This window comes from Rana temporaria, chromosome 5 (genome assembly GCF_905171775.1).
Source record: "Rana temporaria chromosome 5, aRanTem1.1, whole genome shotgun sequence".
NCBI lineage: Eukaryota > Metazoa > Chordata > Amphibia > Anura > Ranidae > Rana > Rana temporaria.
The window spans coordinates 163,455,921-163,479,663 of record NC_053493.1 but is presented as its reverse complement, the minus strand read 5'-3'; positions in this window follow the sequence as shown (position 1 = coordinate 163,479,663).

Below are 23,743 nucleotides of genomic sequence, written 5' to 3'. Positions count from 1 at the left end.
CTGAACTTCTTCCAATCTCCAGAAAAGCGTTCTGTGTTGGTACTCGTGGCTCCGGAGAGGGCATCACTGCAGTAGGAGGAGTCACATGTAAACCGGCTGAGGAAGAATCTGGAACTTTGGAGACCGGTGTGGTTGGTGGATGCAGCCCTCTAATTGGGAGTGTTCCTCCCAAAGTCTCTGGATGGCCCGAGAGAGAGCCGTGACATTCTGGTTAATGGCTTCCAGTGGGGAGACACCTCCTTCGGCCTCTGACATGGCTGGTGTATACTGTCAGGGACTTTGTAGAAGGCTGAGATACTAGAAGGGCTCCCCTTGCGGCCGAGTGCAGCACTCCACTGAAGGTGATACAGCAGGTGTGGTGCCCACAGAAGCATGATGTCGGGAAGCTGGAACTGGCGACAGGCGTGCTTGGGTGGTCCAGGAAGCAGGAACCGGAGGGCAGACTAGATATCAGAGTCGGGAGCCGAGCCTGGGGTCAACACAGGAAATCAGTCCAGAATCAGAGTCAAGTTCAGGGAGCAAGATAAACGAGTCCAGTAGCCAGGCCGAGATCAGATGCCAGAAGCAAGCGGAGAGAAGTCAGGTGCAAGCCAAGGATCAAGCCAGAAGGTCAGAAGGATCAGGTCAGGGCAAGCCGGGTCGGTACACAAATCAGGAACAGCAGATACACTCGCCCCAGTAATCCAAACTTGCTCCCATAACCTGCATTCCTATGAAGGGATCTGCCGACACAGAGACAGAATAAAGGAATCTTGTGTATGCCGGGCTGCACTGAGTGATAACATCCCCACTGTCCCTCCAGCTTGCAGTGCCTTACAGTGCACATTGACAGATGTCAGCACACACTGCAGTCTGAGCAACATACAAATCATCAGAAAGGAGCCGACACCGCACAGCATTACACACACATACACACAAGAGGACAGGGAGAGCTGTTACAGTTGGGTGAAGCTGAGCAATTTGGAGGAAGCAGAGTTCACCCCATCAATTCTTTATAGATGGGGATGAGTTGAGTCCCTGAGAGATGGCTGAAGAGAGGAGGGAGGGGGGATCCGCTCTGCAAGGACATGTCTTGGAGGCACGATAGGCAGCTGAACAATTTCATTATCATCCATTCACCCTCTGACGAGTCTTCCCCCCTTGCCCTCCTGTAGCAACATAACATGAATGAGCCGAACCCCCCCCCCCCCCCGGTTCAGTTTGCAGCGGAAAATGCGAACAGGCAAAAAATTTGTTCAAACACGCAAACACCGTTAAAGTCTATGGGACACGAACATGAAAAATCAAAAGTGCTAGTTTTAAAGACGTATATGCATGGTATTGTCATAAAACGTGTTTGGGAACCAGAGTCATGCCCCAGGGGACATGTATCAATGCAAAAAAAAGTTTTACAAACTGACATTTTTTGGGAGCAGTGATTTTAATAATGCTTAAAGTGAAACAATAAAAGTGAAATATTCCTTTAAATTTCGTACCTGGGGGGTGTCTATAGTATTCCTGTAAAGTAGCGAATTTTCCCATGTTTAGAACAGTCCCTGCGCAAAATGACATTTCTAAAGGAAAAAAAGTAATTTAAAACTGATCGCAGCTGTAATGAATTGTCGGGTCTCCGCAATACTGATAAAAGTAATTGAAAAAACTGCATGGGTTCCCCTCCCAGTCCATTGCCAGGCCCTTTGGGTCTGGTATGATGATTAAGGGGAATTTAAAATAAAAAAATTCTACAGAGGGAAGGGACCTACGTTAGGGGGCATGTATATTCTTAAATCTGCTAAACACATCTTGGGGATATGCCTAAAACATATCTCTGACCAATCCCCACATTTATCTCCCAACACTTCACTCTGGTTCAACCCATGTCTAATTAATTCTTTAATTTGGAGGATGGGTACAGATGGTCTCAGTTTGGGATCAAATATCTTCAACAAATATATGACATAGTTAGTCAGGTTAAAAAAAAAAGACACAAGTCCATCCAGTTCAACCACAAAAAATAAAAAAACAAAATAAAAAACACAGTAAAATCCTATACACCCAACTCCATACCCACAGTTGATCCAGAGGAAGGCAAAAAACCCCAGCAGAGCATGATCCAATTTGCTACAGCAGGGGAAAAAATTCCTTCCTGATCCCCCGAGAGGCAATCGGATTTACCCTGGATCAACTTTACCTACAAATCTTAGTACTCAGTTATATTCTGTACATTTAGGAAAGAATCCAGGCCTTTCTTAAAGCAATCTACTGAGCTGGCCAGAACCACCTCTGGAGGGAGTCTGTTCCACATTTTCACAGCTCTTACTGTGAAAAAACCTTTCCGTATTTGGAGGTGAAATCTCTTTTCCTCTAGACATAAAGAGTGCCCCTTTGTCCTCAGTGTTGACCGTAAAGTGAATAACTCAACACCAAGTTCACTGTATGGACCTCTTATATATTTGTACATGTTGATCATATCCCCCCTTATTCTCCTCTTCTCAAGAGTGAATAAATTCAGTTCCTCTAATCTTTCCTCATAGCTGAGCTCCTCCATGCCTCTTATCAGTTTGGTTGCCCTTCTCTGCACTTTCTCCAGTTCTCCGATGTCCTTTTTGAGAACTGGTGCCCAAAACTGAACTGCATATTCCAGATGAGGTCTTACAAATTTTTTTTTGTACAGAGACAAAATTATATCTCTGTCTCTGGAGTCCATACCTCTCTTAATACAAGAAAGGACTCGCTTTGGAAACCGCAGCTTGGCATTGCATGCCATTATTGAGCTTATGATCAACTAAAACCCCCAGATCCATCTCCACTACAGATCCCCCCAGTTGTACTCCCCCTAGTATGTATGATGCATGCATATTCTTAGCCCCCAAGTGCATAACTTTACATTTATCTACATTAAACCTCATCTGCCACTTAGTCGCCCAATTAGACAGAGCATTGAGGTCGGCTTGTAAATTGGAGACATCCTGCAAGGACGTTATTCCACTGCATAGCTTGGTGTCATCTGCAAAGACAGAAATGTTACTTTTTATCTCAGACCCAATATCATTTATAAATATATTGAAAAGTAAGGGTCCCAGCACTGAACCTTGGGGTACACCACTGATAACCTTGGACCATTCAGAGTAAGAATCATTAACCACGACTCTCTGAATTCTGTCTTTCAGCCAGTTTTCTATCCATTTACAAACTGATATATCCAATCCTGTAGACCTTACCTTACACATGAGCCGTGTGTGAGGAACTGTATCGAACGCTTTTGCAAAATCCAAATATATCACGTCCACAGCCACGCCTCTGTCCAGGGTTTTACTTACCTCTTCATAAAAGGAAATCAGGTTTGTCTGACAACTTCTGTCTTTCATGAATCCATGTTGTCTGCTGCTTAAATAGTTTTTTTCCAGCAAGAACTCATCCATGTGGTCTTTTATTAAATGTTCCAGTATCTTCCCAACTATAGAAGTTAAACTAACAGGTCTATAGTTACTTGGTAAATACTTTGTTCCCTTTTTAAATATGGGCACCACATTGGCCCTGTGCCAATCCAGTGGTACTATTCCTGTCTTTAATGAGTCCCTAAATATTAGATACAATGGCTTTGAAATGACAGAGCTCAACTCACCTAGGATCCGTGGATGGATGCCATCAGGTCCAGGTGCTTTATCCACCTTTATTCTGTCTAAATATTTCTGGACCATATCACTTTTGAGCCATTGTGCGTCATTTGGGGCTGTGTCACTCCCACCCCCATTTTGGACATGAGCTCCCCCATGCTCCATTGTATACACAGAGCTGAAGAAAACATTTAATAAATGTGCCTTCTCTTTGTCCCCAGTCACCCACTCTAGATTATTTTGTAAGGGGCCTACATGCTCAGACTTCACCTTTTTACTATTAATATATTTAAAGAATTTTTTGGGGTTTGTCCTACTATCTTTTGCAATCTGTCGTTCGTTTTGAATTTTTGCATCCTTGATTTCCTTTTTGCATATCCTGTTATATTCTTTGTAACATTTAAACAACACTAGTGTTCCTTCATTTTTATATTTTTTAAAAGCTACTTTCTTATTGTTTATAGCTTTTTTAACTTTGACCGTGAGCCACATAGGTTTTATTTTTAGCCTTTTATACTTATTGCCCATGGGAACATACTTTGCAGTGAGGTTCCACAGTCTTTTTGAAGAATTCCCATTTCTGTTCTGTGTTCAGCTGTGCCAATAGTCCCTCCCAGTCTAAGTCCTGGAGAGCAGCCCTCATCCTTGGAAAATGTGCTCTCTTAAAATTTAGTGTTTTAATATTTCCTGTATGTATTTCTTGCTTATAGTTAACATTAAATGAAATCATGTTATGATCACTGCTACCCAGGTGTTCCTTTATCTGAACATTAGTAATAAGCTCTGCATGGTTTGAGATTATCAGGTCCAACAGGGCATCATTCCTAGTTGGGGCCTCAATAAACTGCACCATAAAATTGTCCTGCAATAGGTTTTTAAATTTTTGTCCTTTAACTGTCCCAGAAGTGCCATTAATCCAGTCAATTTCTGGGTAGTTAAAATCCCCCATTATTATCACCGTCCCAGACCTTGCAGCCCTTTCCATCTGTGCAAGGAGCTGAGTCTCCACCTCCTCATTAACATTGGGTGGTTTATAACAAACTCCAATGATTAATTTTGAACTATGCACATCTGTATGCAGTTCCACCCATAATGCTTCAGCCTCATCACACTCTCCATCAACCAGGTTCTCTTTCACGCTTGCTTTGAGGTCACTTCTCACATAGAGACAGACCCCTCCACCTTTCCTTTTTACCCTGTCTTTCCGAAAGAGAGCATAGCCAGGAATATTAATAGCCCAGTCATGTGAGGATTGAAGCCAAGTTTCAGCAATACCGATTACATCATAGCTCTCCTCATGCACCAGAGCTTCCAGCTCACCTGTTTTGCTTGGCAGACTTCTGGCATTGGTGAACAAACACTTAAATGTATTGTTACATTTTTCTCTGGTGTTTTTCATATAATTTATAGTAGTACAAATGGCACTATTATTTCCAATGGCTGTTTGCAACATGGGAACTTTCTTGTCACCTGCCATAACCCTTCCCCCATCTATCCCCATTCCACTCTCCATTAATGTCTGACCACTAACTGACCTGTCTGCTCGATGTAATTCTAATTCACCCTCCCCCCTCAATCCTAGTTTAAATACTCCTCCAGCATTCCCATAAACCTCTCCCCCAGCACAGCAGACCCCCTTCCATTCAAGTGCAAACCGTCTTTAGCATATAGGTTGCACCCCAATGAAAAGTCAGCCCAGTGCTCTAGAAACCCAAATCCCTCCTTCCTACACCAGGTCTTTAGCCATGCATTCAGCTCTCTAATCTCCCCCTGCCTTTCCTGTGTTGCGCATGGCACAGGCAATATTTCAGAGAATATCACCTTGGAGGTCCTTCCCTTCATCTTGCAGCCTAGTTCTTTAAATTGATTCTTAAGGAGCCTCCACCTTCCATGTATACTGTCATTGGTTCCAAAGTGGACCAAGACAGCTGGGTCATGCCCAGCCCCTCCCAGTAATTTATCCACCCGGTCCACCACATGCCGAACCCTGGCACCAGGGAGACAGCAAACCATTCGGTTGAAGCGATCCTGGCGACAAATTATTCTATCAGTCCTTCTGATTATAGAATCCCCTATTACCACCAACTGTCTAGGCCTACCTGAACTCCCCTCCCCACCTCTACTAGATGGGTTGCTCTCCCGGCTGTTAGGGGTAGCAGTAACATCTAGGGCTGCCACCTCTGTGTTTGCCACCTCCACATCATCACCCAACTTGGCAAATTTGTTTTGATGCACAAATACAGGACTGGCCTTCCCTTTCTTCACGCCCCTTCCACTCCCTCTAACTGCATTAACCCATCTCCCTATCTGATAATCCTGACTTGCCCCTCCACCCTCCACATCAACCTTACTGACCACTTGCTCAGCGAGCAGAGGACCCCTTTCAAGGTTGTCATTTCTACCCAGTGTTGCAACTTGCTCCTCCAGATCTCTAATACGAGCTTCCAGAAGGGCAACCTGCTCACATCTGTCACAGCGGTATCCATCTTGGAGCTGTTGCACCAATTTTGCATACATGTGGTAGACATGGGTAGACTTAAATCCTTTGCTCAACTGCAAATGGAGCTAGGGATACTTAGTGCTTGGCGGTTTTAATATACAAGACTGCAACATGCAGCACATTGTGAGTTTGGGACTGAACCAATTACACTGGCTACAACCTAGAAAAACTCTTAAGACCTGAACATTCCAAACTGGTTTCCACTTACTATTATACTTTAATAGGGTTTGAAAGTAAAAAAAAAAAATAGGAGAATTAGGGATAGATGGCACATTATTATACCAGAACTGATGGTAGAACTTAGAGAGGGAGTACTTACCTCGTATATGACCACGGTCATTTCAGCCAGGGATAAGATGATACAATTGAGATACCTGTAGCTACTACCAATGTACTATACACACGATCATTTTTCGGCATGAAAAAAAAGTTGTTTTAAAAAAATGTAATTTAAAATTATTGTGTGTGGGCTTCACATCATTTTTCGGCTTCTGAAAAACTACAATTTTTTTTTAGCACGCTGCATATTTAAAGACGTTTTAAACAATGCCGTTTTTCTGGTTTGTAAAAAATGATCGTGTGTGGGCTAAAACGACGTAAAAAACCTGCGCATGCTCAGAAGCAAGTTATGAGACGGGAGCGCTCATTCTGGTAAAACTACCGTTCATAATGGAGTAAGCACATTCATCACGCTGTAACAGACAGCAAAGCGCAAATCGTCTTTTACTAACACGGAATCAGCTAAATCAGCCCCAAGGGTGGCGTCATCCGCATGGAACTTCCCCTTTATAGTGCCGTCGCACGTGTTGTACGTCACTGCGCTTTGCTAGAGCATTTTTTTAAAACGATGGTGTGTGGACAACGTTGTTTTAATGATGAAGTTGGAAAAACTTTGTTTTTTCTACATACCGAAAAACGTTGTTTTTTTCATGCCGAAAAAATGATCGTGTGTACGCGACATAAGACTATATAAAATGGGATGGAGGGAGACTCCTAATTGTCATACATGTCAGACAACTGAAGGTTCCTTTCTACATATGGTTTAAGAGTACAGTAGCGTTCGCCCTCTTTGGCCCCAGGTCACTCAGTTCATTGTGAACACTTTCGACCTCCTGAATATACAGTATGTAGTCCTATGATGGGACTTTTGGGAATAATTTAAGAGGAGCTTATGGACCATAATATAAAAACCCTTTTTACTTTATTTTTCTATGTTCGCAAACTGATTGCAATCCACTGGATTAGGAAGGAGTACCTTACATTATCAGCCTGGAAAGTCAATGCTAATGTAGCCAGGCATGGATTTACTCCCTTTGCCGCCCCAAGGCCGGGGTCCTTCAATGCCACCCCCCCCCCCCCCCGCACACTCACACACACCATAATATAGGGGGCTTCTGAGCCCCCCATGTGATAGAAATGAGGTAAAAAAAAATTAAATAAACAAAATGTAATTACATTAAAAATACCCCCGCGCCAAATTCTATAGTGAAATACAGAACTCCGTCTGACTCTGTCCGTCTGACTGTTTACATGTCGAATTTTAAAAGCAACTTCTGCCAGATTAGCAAACCTGTGAGATCAGCAGGCTTGCCGCTGCTTTTAAAATGTAACATGTAAACAGTCAGACAGAGTTCTAAGTACTGTATTTCACTATAGAACCTCCGTTTACTGTAATAAATAAGTGTAAAATGTAAAACTCTGGGGGGTGTACAAAGACGCTTGCTTGTCCCATTCTCACTGTATCCTTAGGGTGGAGGAGTGCAGAGTGTAGCAAGATGGCGGTTATTCGTCACATACGGCTACCCAACGCGGTTTTAGTGTGCTGTTTTGTAGTAAAAATTTTAGAAAGCATATGGCGGTGTCACGCATGCGCAGGGCAAAAATTTTTAGCGGAACGTCACTTCCGGAGCAAACTGTGATGAGTAGCCATATGTGACGAGACAAGGGGCAGATGCTTTTCTCAATACAGACCGCCCGGGATGACGGGATTTTTTCACCCCCCTGTTGCCGCGGCGCCACCCCTGCACTCACTGCCGCCCCGAGGCCTGGCCTCGGTGGCCTTGTCAGGAATTCAGCCCTGAATGTAGCACTATAGAAAATGAATTGTGATGCTAGGGGGATGTCCAATTTTTTTTATAGAGTCTGGACCAGGAGGGTAGAATCTATGGACACAGTGGCAGATAGCCCTGGTTAAGGGGAAGAACTAGCTGAATGTCTTGGTCAGTGCATAGAAAAAAAAATTATGGGGGGCTGCAAGCAAACAATTAGTTAAGTATTTGTATTCAGAAGAAAACATCCAATTGTTGTTCAATATAAGCAAACAGGTGCACACTCCACAATGGTTTTGGGTAGTTACCCTTTTATGTTTTTTATTTTATTGTTTTTCGTGTTTGTTCTTTGGAGATTAAACACTATGGCCCGGATTCAGGTAGAGCAGCGTACATTTGTGCGGGCGTAGCGCATCTCATATGCGCTATGCCGACGTAACATAGAGAGGCAAGAGCAGTATTCACAAAGCACTTGCTCCCTACGTTGCGCCGGCGTAGCGTAAATTGTTTGGTGTAAGCCCGCCTAATTCAAAGTAGGAAGGAAGTGGGCATGATACATTTAAATAAAGCGTGACCCCATGCAAATGAATGGCCGAACGAACGGCGCATGCTCGCGCATGCTCAGAATCACATCGAATATACTCCCTAAGATACGACTGCTCAATACCTGCGACGTGAACGTAACCTACGCCCAGCCCCATTCAAGTACGACTTATGTAAACAATGTAAAATACGACGGCTGTTCCGTCGTCCATACCTTTGCATGGGATGCGCCACCTATAGGTGGAATAACTTTACGCCAGATGTACGCCTTACGTAAACGGCGTATACTACTGCGACAGGCGCAAGTACGTTCGTGAATCGGCGTATCTCGGTCATTTACATATTCAACGCGTAAATCAATGGAAGCGCCCCTTTCGGCCAGCGTAAATATGCGCCCAGGCTCCGACGGCGTAGGAAACTTACGTCGGTCGGATGAAGCCACATTTCAGGCGTATCTAGCATTGAGAATCAGGCGCATAGATACGACGGCGCATCTGTGCACTTACGCGGCGTATAGAAAGATACGTCAGCGTAAGTGCTTTAAGAATCCGGGCCTATATTTACCTATAGGGTTATAGTTACATGGTAGGCGAGGTTGATAAAAGAAACAAGTTCATCAAGTCCAACCTATGTGTGTGATTTTATGCTAGTATTACATTGCATATCCCTGTATGTTGTGATCATCAGGTGCTTATCTAATAGTTTTTTTTAAATTATCAATGCTCCCCTCTGAAATCACTGCCTGTGGAAGAGAATTCCACATCCTAATTGCTCTTACAGTAAAGAACCCTCTACGCAGTTTAAGGTTAAACCACTTTTTTAGTAAATTGTGTGTCTTATTAAATTCCCTTTTGCGGAAAAGTTTTATCCCTATTGTGGGGTCACCAGTATGGTATTTTTGCATTGAAATCATATCCCCTCTCAAGTGTCTCCTCTCCGTAGAGAACAAGTTCAGTACTCGTAACCTTTCCTCATAACTAAGGTCCTCCAGTTCCCTTTTTTCATTTTGTTGCCCTTCTCTGGACTGTCTCCAGTTCCAGCACATCCTTCCTGAGGACTGGTGCCAATACTGGACAGCATACGCCAGGTGAGGCCAGACCAGAGTCTTGTAGAGTGGGAGAATTATCGTTTTATTTCTGGAGTTAATTCCCTTTTTTAATGCATGCCAATATTCTGTTTGCTTTGCTTGCAGCAGCTTGGCATTGCATTCCATTGCTGAGCTTATCTACTAGGACCCCCAGGTCCTTTTCCATCCTAGATTCCCCCAGAGGTTCTCCCCCGAGTGAGTAGTTTGCATTTATATGTTTGCCACCCAAATGCATTATTTTTAATTTTTCTACATTAAACCTAATTTTCCATGTAGTTGCCTACCCCATTAACCTCTTGACCACTGGGCACTTAAACCCCCTTCCTGACCAGACCAATTTTCAGCTTTCGGTGCTCTCACAATTTGAATGACAATTACTCAGTCATACAACATTGTACCCATTTGAAATTTTTGTCCTTTTTTCACACAAATAGAGCTTTCTTTTGGTGGTATTTGATCACCTCTGGGTTTTAAATTTTTTGCGCTATAAAAGAAAAATTCTGTAAAACATAAAAATAAAAACTAGTTTCTGTCATATTAGCAGGTTATTTCTCACACACAGCATATGCATACCACAAATTACACCCCAAAACACATTCTGCTATTCCTCCCGAGTATGGCGATACCAAATGTGTGCGACTTTTACACAGCGTGGCCACATACAGAAGCCCAACATGCAGGGAGCACCATCAGGCGTTCTGGAGCAACCAGACCAATTCTGACATTTCTCTCCTACATGTAAAAATCATCATTTATTTGCTAGAAAATTACATAGAACCCCAAAACATTATATATGCTTTTTTAGCAAAGACCCTAGAGAATACAATGGCGGCCGTTACAACTTTTTATCTCGCATGGTATTTTCGCAGAAATTTTTTGAACGCCTGTTTTTAAAAAAAAATGTTTTGTGCTTTAACCACTTCAGATCCGTAGGACGTCCTGGGACGTCCTGGACTTTGAGTGGTGATATCTGAATGATGCCTGCAGCTGCAGGCATCATTCAGATATCTCTGTCTTCAGCCGGCGATTCTGTGCACCAGAAGAACGATCAAAGCGGCGGTTCCGCCGCTCGATCGTTCTTCTAGGCAGCGGGAGGGGACGGTCGGTGACCAGACGGTCACAGTCATCTCTATGACCGTCGGAGGGCCGGGCGCGACGTTATGACGTCACGCCCGGTACCCGGAAGTAAACAAAGCCGCAATCGCGGCTGTCGGCATGTAATCGGTGAAATGTTTTTCACCGATTTCATGCTTGTAAGCCTGTAGGAGAGATGTGGGGTCTTATTGACCCCACATCTCTCCATAAAGAGGACCTGTCACAGTGATTCCTATTACAAGGGATGTGTACATTCCTTGTAATAGGAATAAAACTGATCAAAAAAAAAAAAATGTCAAAAAAAGTGTAAAAATAAAAAAATGAAGTAAAAAAATAAAATAAAATAATAAAAAAAAAATTTTAAAACGCCCCTGTCCCGGTCGCTCGCGTGCAGAAGCGAACGCGCATGCAAGTCCCGCCCACATATGTAAACACCGGTCAAACCCCACATGTAAGGTATCATCGCGTGCGTTAGAGCGTGTGCAACAATTCTATCACTAGAGCTACTCTGTAACTCAAAAATAGTAACCTGTAAAAAAAATTTAAAGCGTCGCCTATGGAGATTTTTAAGTACCGAAGTTTGGCGCCATTCCATGAGTGTGCGCAATTTTAAAGCGTGACATGTTAGGTATCTATTTACTCGGCGTAACATCGTCTTTCACATTATACAAAAAAATTGGGCTAACTTTACTGTTTTGTTATTTTTTAATTCATGAAACTGTTTTTTTCCCTAAAAAAAGGCGTTTGAAAAATTATTGCGCAAATACCGTGCGAGAAAAAAAGTTGCAATGACCGCCATTTTATTCCCTAGGGTGTCTGCTAAAAAAAATATATATATAATGTTTGGGGGTTCTGATTAATTTTCTAGCAAAAAAATTGTGATTTTTACATAAAGGAGAACAGTGCCAAAATAGGCCCGGTAACGAAGTGGTTAAAAAAAAAAAAACAGTAAAGTTAGCCCAATTTTTTTCATAATGTGAAAGATGAAGTTACGCCGAGTAAATAGATACCCAACATGTCACACTTCAAAATTGTGCACACTCATGGACTGGCGCCAAACTTCGCTACTTAAAAATCCCCATAGGCGACGGTTTAATTACTTTTATTGGTTACATGTTTTTAGTTACAGAGGAGGTCTAGGGCCAAAATGATTGTTCTCGCTCTAACGTTCGTAGAGATACCTCACATGTGTAGCTTGAACACCGTTTTCATATGTGGGCGGGACTTACGTATGCGCTCGCTTCTGCATGCGAGCACACAGGGACAGGGGCGCTTTAAAAAAATGGGTATTGCAGAGTATTTGGGTATTGCAGAGTATTGGGGTATTGCAGAGTATCGCGCAGGGTATTGCAGAGTATTGGGGTATTGCAGAGTATTGAGGTATTGCAGAGTATTGAGGTATTGCAGGGTATAGGGGGTATTGCAGAGTATAGGGGGTATTGCAGAGTATTTGGGTATTGCAGAGTATCACGCAGGGTATTGCAGAGTATTGGGGTAGTGCAGAGTATCGCGCAGGGTATTGGGGTATTGCAGAGTATCGCGCAGGGTATTGAAGAGTATTGGGGTATTGCAGAGTATCGCGCAGGGTATTGCAGAGTATTGAGGTGTTGCAGAGTATCGTGCAGAGTATTGGGGTATTGCAGAGTATTTGGGTATTGCAGAGTATCGCACAGGGTATTGCAGAATATTGGGGTATTGCAGAGTATTGGGGTATTGCAGAGTATTGCGCAGGGATAGCTGAGCTGGGATGGATGGATGGCTGAATCTGTGACTGCAATTGTCACAGATCCAGCCCTCGGTGCTGCTGCTGACACCCGCTCCCCCCCCCCTCCTCTCACACTGTACCGAACGGTACAGAGAGGAGAGGGAGGAACCGGCGTCATCAAATGATGCCGGTTTGTTTACAAGTGATCGCTCCGTCATTTGACGGAGCGATCACGTGGTAAACGGCCGCTATCAGCGGCAATTTACCACGATTTACTGCTATCGGCGGCAATTTACCGCGATACGTGACGCTCACGAATGATTCCAGGAGCGCGCCCCAGGGGGTGCGCGAGTGGAGGATTCTGGGAGGACGTCCCAGGGACGTCCTCCCAGAACAACTCGACCGCGCTGTAGCAGTAAAATGCCTATGGCGCGGTCAGCAAGTGGTCGGCATAGATTGGTTTGGCAAGAAGGGTTTTCATTGCAAGTGCTTTGTGAATCAGGCACTTGCGATGAAAACTTGCGGCGGTGCAACGTATCTAGGATACGTTACGCCGCCGCACTTCTACGTGAATCTGTCCCTAAATACCATAAACTCTCAACTGATAAATAAAAAATTTTGTTCAAAAATCAGTATATGAATAAAAAATGTCCAATTCTCGATAATGACTCAAAAACTGAGGTAAAGTGAGGGAAGAGTCCACCACCAGTTCAAATAGAAATTGATTGAAAGAAAAGCTCCTCACGGTCACACCAGGAAGAAAGGTAAGTAAATGCCCTTACCAGAATTGTTGGACCCCCTGTTAGATGAGGTCAAGAAGGTCTGAACATCCACCCTGTCAGGTGATGGGAAATCCCAGGGGCTAAGCGTTGCTCCACTTCCAGCCGAACCTCACCAGGTTCAGGCAGTGCTGGGACAAGGCCATTTGGTGCCCAGGGCAAAGATGGCAAACTGTGAGGCTGCAATTCATGTTTTTTTTTTGCTAGTCAGAGAAGGCATGGCTCAAAATAACACAAAAACACCAAGTGCTGATCACCTCAGTCAGCTTACCCCCCCAATACAGCCATTTAATTACTTGCTTTAACAGGTTCTTTTCTGTTCTGCTTACTTTTTAGAAGTCAGTAGTCTTCTTTGCAGTACTATAGCGTGGCACACTCGGGCTCCTTGTCAGGGCCATCTTTATTATTGATTGGCTGGGTTCACACTTGTCCGACAAACGGTCCTACATTGGTAGCCTCATGTAGCATGACGTATGAAAATCAATGTTTCCCTATGAGAGCTGTCTTAACTGGTCCTACACAAGTCGGTCCGACTTTGAAAATGCTCCCTGTACTACTTTTGGTCCTACATTGATCCTACTTCAACCCATTGAATATCATTGAAGTCGGACCAAAGTAGTATCCTGTTCATGAAAGTAGGATGGATGTAGGACCAATGTAGGATAAATGTAGGACCAATGTAGCAGAGCAAAGTAGGATGAAAGTAGTGTAGTAGTGTGAACCCAGCCTAAGGCTGGGTTCACACTACTACACTACTTTCATCCTACTTTGCTCTGCTACATCGGTCCTACATTTATCCTACATTGGTCCTACATCCATCCTACTTTCATGAACAGGATACTACTTTGGTCCGACTTCAATGATATTCAATGGGCCTGAAGTAGGATCAATGTAGTACCAAAAGTAGTACAGGGAGCATTTTCAAAGTCGGACCGACTTGTGTAGGACGCTACAAGACGCTCTCATAGGGAAACATTGAACACAGAGCAAAGTAGGATGAAAGTAGTGTAGTAGTGTGAACCCAGCCTAAGGGGTGACATACACTCTACAACCAATTCATATCAGAATAATTTAATCCTTCTGATTTGTATCGGATTAACTTCATATATTTATGAACTGATTCGGGTCACACACATTGCATACTTTCTACTGTTGCCATTCCTTTTTTTCCCCCATGCCGTGTGTTTTAGTTCCTGCAGCGGAACATACAAATAGTTTGCTCATGTTTCTCTCTTTGTTTACCAACCAAAGTAGTTTTTTGTGCGTCATCCACAGGGCAACACCATGCTCTTCAGATGTCTTGCACACCCACCATGCTTTACGTAGATCGAGTCTTTTTTTCAAACTGTCGCAGGTAGGATTTGTACAAATTCTTTGTTTCACGCACCGTTTTGCCAGATAACCTGTGCCATCAAAACCCCACTGTGGAACTGGCGAGTCATTTGTCAAGTCTCCATATGCAGCCTTATTTGAGCCTTGTGCAAGACCACTGTCTTATCGTGCAATTCATGAGCACATGCCAAGTAGTAGGCCCATGTCACTTAGAAATGCAGTTTTTTTTTCATTCTTTCCATCTCATTCACTGAGCCCTGGTTCACATGGATGCTACTTTGAAATCGCACTTCTTCACTTGAAGTAGCAAGGTCAGTGCGATTTCAGGTGCTACGTGAGAGACATCTGTGCGGCTTCATGCTCAGATGACTATTGAAGTCGCACCGGATAACAGCATAAGTAATGCAGGAACTACTTTTGCAAATCCATGCGGTGCCGCAAAATCACACCGATTGGAACAGTGCCATTGCCTCCAATAGGCTGCGACTTGTCATGCAAGCGATTTGATCTCTCAAGTCGCATTACAGATCGCTCCAATGTGAACCTGACAGTAATTTAATTTGTCACATTTTGACAAATTGTCACATTTTGCTTTCCCTTCACTCCAATTCGAATCCAGTCAAGTCTGCGATACACTGATTCGTGTCAACTCGTGCTAGTCATTCTGGCTCATGCATCTCACGCTCCACAGTTAGGTTTGTTATCAGTCGCAAATTGCAGAACACCTGTTAGCGCCACTGTTATGGCAAACATTTCAGTCATTCGATTCACTTACCCTTCAATCTGATTCGAATCCAAGTCGCATCCGATGCACCGATTCATCCCGGCGTGCCCCAGTTGTTTGCTGGCCTCATTTCAGTACATGCTCCAGAGTTCGCCTCTGTTATGGGAAATTTCTGTCACGCATCTGATTTGAATCCACATGCATTCTCATGTGCAGGTTTATCTCGCGCGTGCCCTAGTTGTTGTTGGCCTTATTTTAGTACATGCTCCAGAGTTGCTTGTTGTCAGTCGCATCCGCAGCACAGCGATTCGTGCCTCTGTCATGGGAATTTCTGTCACTCTTTCTACCGAAATGCATCTGATTTGAAACCACGCGCGTTCTCACATGCTCCAGTTGCATCCTCATGCACCAATTCGTCCCAACATGCCCCAGTTGTTTTTCGGACTCATTTCAGTACATGCTCAAGAATTGCTCGTTGTCAGTTGCATCCGCGTTTCGTGCCTCTGTCATGGGAATTTCTGTCACCCAATTTCACCGAAACGCATCCAAATTTGAAACCACGCACATTCTCGCGTGCTCCAATTGCATCCTCATGCACCAATTTGTCTTGGCGTTCCCCAGTTGCTTTTCAGCCTCATTTCAGTACATGGGCCAGAGTCCGGATCATTCTCAGTCGCAACCGCAGCCCGACCAATCTACACCTCTGTCATAGCAATAATTTCATTAAACTGTCACATACCGCAATCTGATTCGAATCTAGTCGCATCCGTAATGAACCGATTTGTCCCGGTGTGCCCCAGTTGTTTGGCCTCATTTCAGTACATGCTCCAGAGTCTGGTTGTTGTCAGTTATCATGTTCCGATTCTAATCTGGTTGCATCCTCATGCACCAATTCGTCTGAGCATAGCCAAAAAAAAAAAACCCAAGCTCTCACCAACAGCCGATCTGAATCTAGTCGCAACGTCGGCCCTATGATTCGGATCCTTAGTAACTACAAACCCCTTCAACCACTAATACCATCAGCCTCGGATCGGCTAGTCATATTATCGGTGCAATGACTTGGATCCGGCACACAAGCCCCCCTTCGCCTTACATCCACGGCCGATCCGAATCCAATCGCATCATCGGCGCAACGATTCGGATCCTCTGCAATACAAACTTCACCAACCGTTCCGAGTACAATCGCAGCACTGGCCCAACGTTTCAGATCCTTCACAAACAAACCCCCACCGATGCTCACACCTCAAACTATTCGCATCGGCGATACGAATACAGTAGTACTTACGATTCAGATCCCGGACCTTACGTTTGTTGTCAAGCATAAACATTTGCATCTCACTCCATCTGTATTTACAATGTTGCGCACGGTCGTTCCTACATACTCCAAATTTCCGCTAAACTTTGTTTTCACCTTTCTAATAAAGCTGCTTAATTGCAATTGTGGCTCAAATCGGTCACTCATCTCCAGTAGCAACTCGGCTGCTCACCTATTTTCTGTCGCGCTCACATGCAAGCTAGCTTTCACTACGCCTATTGTTCCTTCAAGTTGACCCGCATAAGGTCAGTTCTCCAAGACTTCACTTGCACTAGGGGTGTACTAAGAAGCAGCTTCAATCTCTCCCGGGGATGCTCAATTTGCATTTAGGATCATTTCCCAGGGTCGATCTTTTGTATCATGCCTCCTGGTCTTCCTTTCCCAGACACAGGACTCCGATCAGATCCTTAACTTAGACACCGCGGCAGTAGCGGACCTGTCAATATGGGAGTTGTTCCTTACTACGTGAAACAATGTTAACGTTATACCATCAATATCGCCCCCATCACCGCAGGTAGTGACAGATGCCACAGATTCCACAGGCTTCGCTGTTTTTCTTGGCCACTATTGGTTTGCAGGACCATGGCCTCCAGAGACACTCTCAATCCCAGGGTTTACGCGGACTTTCTCCGTGTTCGAACAATTCCCGATCGTGGCAGCAGCTCAGCTCTGGGGTCATATCTGGACAGGACGTACCGTGGCCTTCACCACCGACAACCAGGCCAAGTTATGTCCTTCCTATGCAGGTCCATACAACTATTCCCACAGCACCAGTTAATGTCCACTATCTTGGCTAGTTCCCCATTTGGCTTTCTCCCCAGCCTGGTCATTCAAGCAACCATCTACTCGGCCTACCACGGGTTCTTGCGGCCTAGCGAGTTCACCCTCACCTACCCAGTCGGCCAAGTTCTACATAGTGATTTATAAGGAAACCTCTCAGTAAAGAAAGAAAAACATAACATGAAAGTACCATCATCCTATCATAATTTGAATAGAGGTAAGATTTATCTGGGACCCCAGAGACCCAGAAAAACCAAGGGAAATGGGCAAGGGCTATTGGACTATGTCAGTACTTAGGTAAATCAGTTATCAATAGAGTATGATAGAGGTAAAAAAGTTCAATTTATTAAAATATAAACATAAAAATAAATAACTTGAGAAATACACAGTGTTTTAAAATTGCAGAGATGGTAGTGTAGAACAATTGATTATACGACCAGCCAACACCTAATGAAGATGGTATAACGGGCCCTAGTTTGCGGGCAACGATCAGGCGGAGGAGGTCATATAGATCATACATCTATATGACCTCCTCCGCCTGATCGTTGCCCGCAAACTAGGGCCCGTTATACCATCTTCATTAGGTGTTGGCTGGTCGTATAATCAATTGTTCTACACTACCATCTCTGTAATTTTAAAACACGGTGTATTTCTCAAGTTATTTATTTTATGTTTATGTTTTAATAAATTGAACTTTTTTACCTCTATCATACTCTATTGATAACTGATTTACCTAAGTACCGACATAGTCCAATAGCCCTGGCCCATTTCCTTTGGTTTTTCTGGGTCTCTGGGGTCCCAGATAAATCTTACCTCTATTCAAGTTCTACATAGACCTCACTTGGCTTGCTACCACGACCACTTCATTCTCCACCTGGCACTATCCAAAACCCAGCGATCAGGCACTGGGGTAGACATCCAACTCTAAAGCAAACAATGTCTGGTGTGCAGTAACCATACTCGATCGCCTTCTGTCACTCCTACCTGAACAGTCAAACTCTTATCCTCTACTACAGGGGTCTCAAACTCAAATTACCTGAGGGCCACAAGACGAGTTTTCATATCCCATGGGGGGCCGCATGCAAACTTTCAAACTTCAAAAACAACAGTACTGGTGTCAGTGAACGCATTATTAACCCCCCAGCACTGGTGTCAGTGGATGCATTATTAATCCTGACCACTACACACTGACCACTGCACACTGACCACCGACCACTACACACCGACCACTACACTGCACACTACACACTGAACACTACACACTGACCACTGAACACTACATACTGACCACTGAACACTACACACTGACCACTGAACACTACACTACACACTGACCACTACACACCCCACTGACCACTACACACTGACCACTCGCCATCAGGGCACAGCACATCAGGTCACAGAGCCCAGCACATCAGGGTACAGGGCACAGCGCACATCAGGGTACAGGGCACAGCGCACATCAGGGTACAGGGCCCAGCGCACATCAGGGTACAGGGCCCAGCGCACATCAGGGTACAGAGCCCAGCGCACATCAGGGTACAGAGCCCAGCACACATCAGGGTACAGGGCACAGCACAACAGGCCACATCAGGGTACGGGGCATGGCAAGGCACATCAGGACATGGCACATCAGGGCACAACACATCAGGACAGGGCACATGGCACATCAGGGTACATAGCCCAGCACATCAGGGTACATGGGACACATCAGGGTACATGGGCCACATCAGGGTACATTGGGGAAACAATCAGGGCACATCAGGGTACATGGGGCACATTAAGGCACATGAGGGCACAATGGGCACATCAGGGCACATCAGAGCACATGGGGCACATCAGGGCACATGGGGCACATCAGGGTACATGGGGCACATCAGGGTACATGGGGAACATGACGTCACAATCAGGGTACATGGGGCACATGATGGCACAATCAGGGTACATGGGGCACATAGGCCACATCAGGGTACATGGGGCACATCAGGGCACATGGAGCACAATCAGGGCACATCAGGGTACATAGGGTACATGGGGCACATCAGGGTACATGGGGCACACTCAGGGTACATGGGGAACATGAGGGCACACTCAGGGTACATGGGGAACATGAGGGCACACTCAGGGTACATGGGGAACATGAGGGTACATGGGGCACATCAGGGCACACTCAGGGTACATGGGGAACATGAGGGCACACTCAGGGTACATGGGGAACATGAGGGCACACTCAGGGTACATGGGGAACATGAGGGCACACTCAGGGTACATGGGGAACATGAGGGCACACTCAGGGTACATGGGGAACATGAGGGCACACTCAGGATACATGAGGGTACAATGAGGGCACAGAGTACATGGGGCACAGGTCAGCGTTTACTTGTTGTGGTTTTCTTCACATGCAGAGTAAAGCAGGAAGCGTCTGTCATAAGTTCACTTCTCTCTCATGTTACGCTGCGGCTGCTCCCCGCCCCCCGGTGCCCCCCCCTCTCTTCTCGTCCATCCCAGGTGATATCACAAGCAAATAGGGATGGACGAGAAGAGAGGGGGGGGCGTCGGGGGCGGGGAGCAGCCGCAGCGTGACATGACAAACAAGTGAACTTATGACAGAGACGCTTCCTGCGCTACTCTGCATGTGAAGAAAATCTACACCCCCCACTTCCGTGGCACCCCCTGCCCTGCCTGCGGGCCATTTAGAACCAGTCCGCGGGCCGGTACTTTGAGACCCCTGCTCTACTACCTTTCCCGATCAAACCCTTGAGTGCCTGCCAGTTCGTCAAACACGTCAGGGTTTATGGGGGCACAACCAACCATAGGAAGTTGATCCAGCGTTCACCTCTCGGGGATCAGGAAGGAATTTTCTCCCTTGCTGTAGCAATTGTCCCTAGGCTCGGCTGGGGTCTTCGCCTTCCTCTTGATCAAAGGGGGGGGGGGGGGGCGGTTAGGTCAATTTGGGTCCTGTCACCTTCACACTCGCTCACTCACTCTTCCACGCTACCTACACTTCAACTCCAGTCAGTGCTCCACTCGCTCTCATCGTATTGGAAAGGCCTCAGCCACATCCCGGTGTGGAATCCCAGATCATGACAATTAAGAGACTTGACGGGTGGATGTCTGCCTGCTTTGCCCAGCATATCCCCCAATCACCAGGTGGAAATGGCACAAGGGTTCACCAAACTTGCTCAATGAATAAAGCTAAAACCAATAAAACTACACCCCTACCTGAATGTTTTTGCCCCCTTATCTTGGCATACCGTCCATCAGATCAGGGCACACTTCAGGTCTATTTCATGTGGTAAGTCTTAGGTTAAGTCTATCTATCTTGTTCATATCCGTATCGGACATAGGGCTTCGACCATAAGTAACAAGGCCGGGTATGCTGGCCTGAATTTATGGGAGGAGCCCTGGGGTATTTAACCAGCCCACTCACCTGTGGTCATTGTTGGTTTCCTGTGAGCGATACCCACCCTCCCATCCCCTTTTTAGGGCATTTCTCAAATTCATTTCTCTCCACAAAATATTCAATCTTTAATCTTGGATATGCCCCCTTATCTTGGCATACCGTCCATCAGATCAGGGCACACTTCAGGTCTATTTCATGTGGTAAGTCTTAGGTTAAGTTTATCTATCTTGTTCATATCCGTATCGGACATAGGGCTTCGACCATAACTAAAGCAAAAGAGATTGGAAATAAAAAATATTATTATTTAAGGTACTTATATAGCACTAGAGCGGATCACTCAGTGACGTCACCACGCAAGGAGTAGGGCTCCATGTTATGCCGGCCGGCAACTTTGTCTGAACATTTTATCGCTCGATTGTGAGTACTTTTATCTTTTTAATTAAAGTTACTATATCAGAGTTACGCTATGTGCGTTTTTTTCTTCATTTAAACGGGGGATTTGAAAACCGAGTACTTAAGGGACGGAGGACTTTACACTACAAACAGCCAAGGACCTAGGCTGGGGTACAGCCATCTGCCTGCTACCTGTACTCTTCTGGTAAGGAGCCATTTAGGCTGGTGGAGGGTCACTTACGGCTAGACTCACGGGGTGGTGTGGACTGCATGTACTAACCGATTCCAGGGAACCACGCAGAGGGGTGAAAGGACCCCCTTCCACAAGGGGAAAGGCCTGGGCTGGGTCATAGCCAAAACGCCCAATTAATTCACCTTCTGGTAAGCGGCCATTGTTATTGGTGATGGGTCACGTATGCACAACTATAGATAGTTGTCACTAGGTGGTGTGGACCTTAGACACTATTGGTAGAAATTGTCCCAGTATTACGCTATGTGCGCTCTCTGTTTTATTTCTATATAAACACGGTGGAGCTGAGGACTACATTTTCAGAAGACGGAGGATCTCCTGGTATAAATCTCAGGGACAAAGGCCTAGGCTGGGTGATAGCCATCTGCCTTAACCACTTGCCTTCTGGTAAGCGGCTTTCTTTGTCATTTAATCTGTGTGGAAAATTTTTGGGGTTGCGGATTGGAGGAGCCATCATAGTTAAGAACAAACCGGATCCACTTTCGTATTTCTTGGAATACGGACGCAATACACTCTCAAAGACGGTGTATACCTATGGACTGATAGCTGGGGCGCGGCTTTTTTCTTTGTATATAACCTTTTTGTGATTCTCACGCCAGCTGCTGCCTAGGGTGGGGGGTGGGGTGTCTCCTAGCGCGGTTTTTGTTGTTTACTTATATAGCACTGTTAATTTATGCAGTGCTTTAACATATACATTTACATTGGTCCCTACCCTCAAAGAGCTTACAATCTAAGGTCCCTAATTCACATCCATATACTAGGGCCAATTTGGACAGAAGCCACACTGTCTTTGGAGTGTGGGAGGAAACCGGAGTACCTAGAGGAAACCCATGCAGGCACAGGGAGAACATGCAAACCCCAGGCAGATAGTGTCGTGGTCGGGATTCAAACCAGCGACCCTTTTTACTGCTAGGTTAGAGTGCTACCCACTACACCACTGTGCCGCCCAACATAAATGCAATTGCATTGTCCATGTAACTGTTGAAGACAGTGCAGCTACAAAAGTGTCTGCTATAAACATGTGACTTGACTGTATTTGTTTACCTATATACCGTACTTATTTACAAAAAAATTGCAGTTATTTTATGAAACCTATTCACTGTAGAGTGTTTCTATTTGCAGTGTATGTAAACAAATTATGTAATGAATTTAAATTATACAAGCATTTAAAGCATTAAACCATGTAGCTTCCTAATGATGTTGTTTTTGTTTTTTAGGCATTTTATCTAGTTGCTGCCAGCCTTTGTGTCTGTGTCATAGCTTCCTTTCAACTTGCTGCCTTCACGTTCCGAGAAAACTTGGCAGCCTCTGCTCTCCTGCTGATCCTTTTTGGGTATGTGATTGTAAATTCTGCTCAGGAATTATAGCTTGTTCTCCTCACGCAGAAATCTTTACAGTTTACTCACACCTGCTGTTGGAGGCATGATTTTCACCATACTCTGGCTATTATGTTTTCATTTGGGAAATTGAAAGAACACTTTGCACTGGTAACATAATGTTGAGAACTGAAATGTATTTGGAGGCTGTGAAAGATTTATTTGCTGCTAATGAGGCAAACACTGGAACTACCTTTTTAAAGATGCTCATGCTGTTCAGTTGACTATAACCTGTTATGTACTCTGCTATTGATTATATGTTATTCTACCTTCAGGAGTGATTTCATAGCTGAAAACAATAATGTAGTGATTCAGTAGAAGATAACATCAGCAGAGTCTACTTTTTCCCCATGTCAGTTTATTAACCTTACTAATGTTTCAAGCACACTACAGTTAAGATCCAAAACTGCATAATCCAGATTTTTAATATCACTGCTTAAAACAAGTTCATTTGGTAGATTGTTTACTGTTTTGTTTTCTACAGTTAGATTTTTTTTTTTTTACAGAAATTAAATTCTGTGTTAAATTATTTAACCATTTGCTGACCAGAAGACGCAGTTAAACTGCGGCAGGTTGGCTCAGGTGCGCAAATTGCCGTAGGTGTACGTCAGGCTCATACAACGGCGATCTGTGGGCGTGTGCTTCCTTTGGGCAGAGGGGGAGCCAATCAGAGGGTCCGGCAGACTCGTTCCCCGCAGTGACAGAATGGGGATCTGCAGTGTAAACAAGGCAAATCTCCATTCTGACAGGGGAGATCACATAGATCCTGGAAATACCTTTTGGAAATTGTGTCGGGAGCATACAGGAAAAGAAGCTA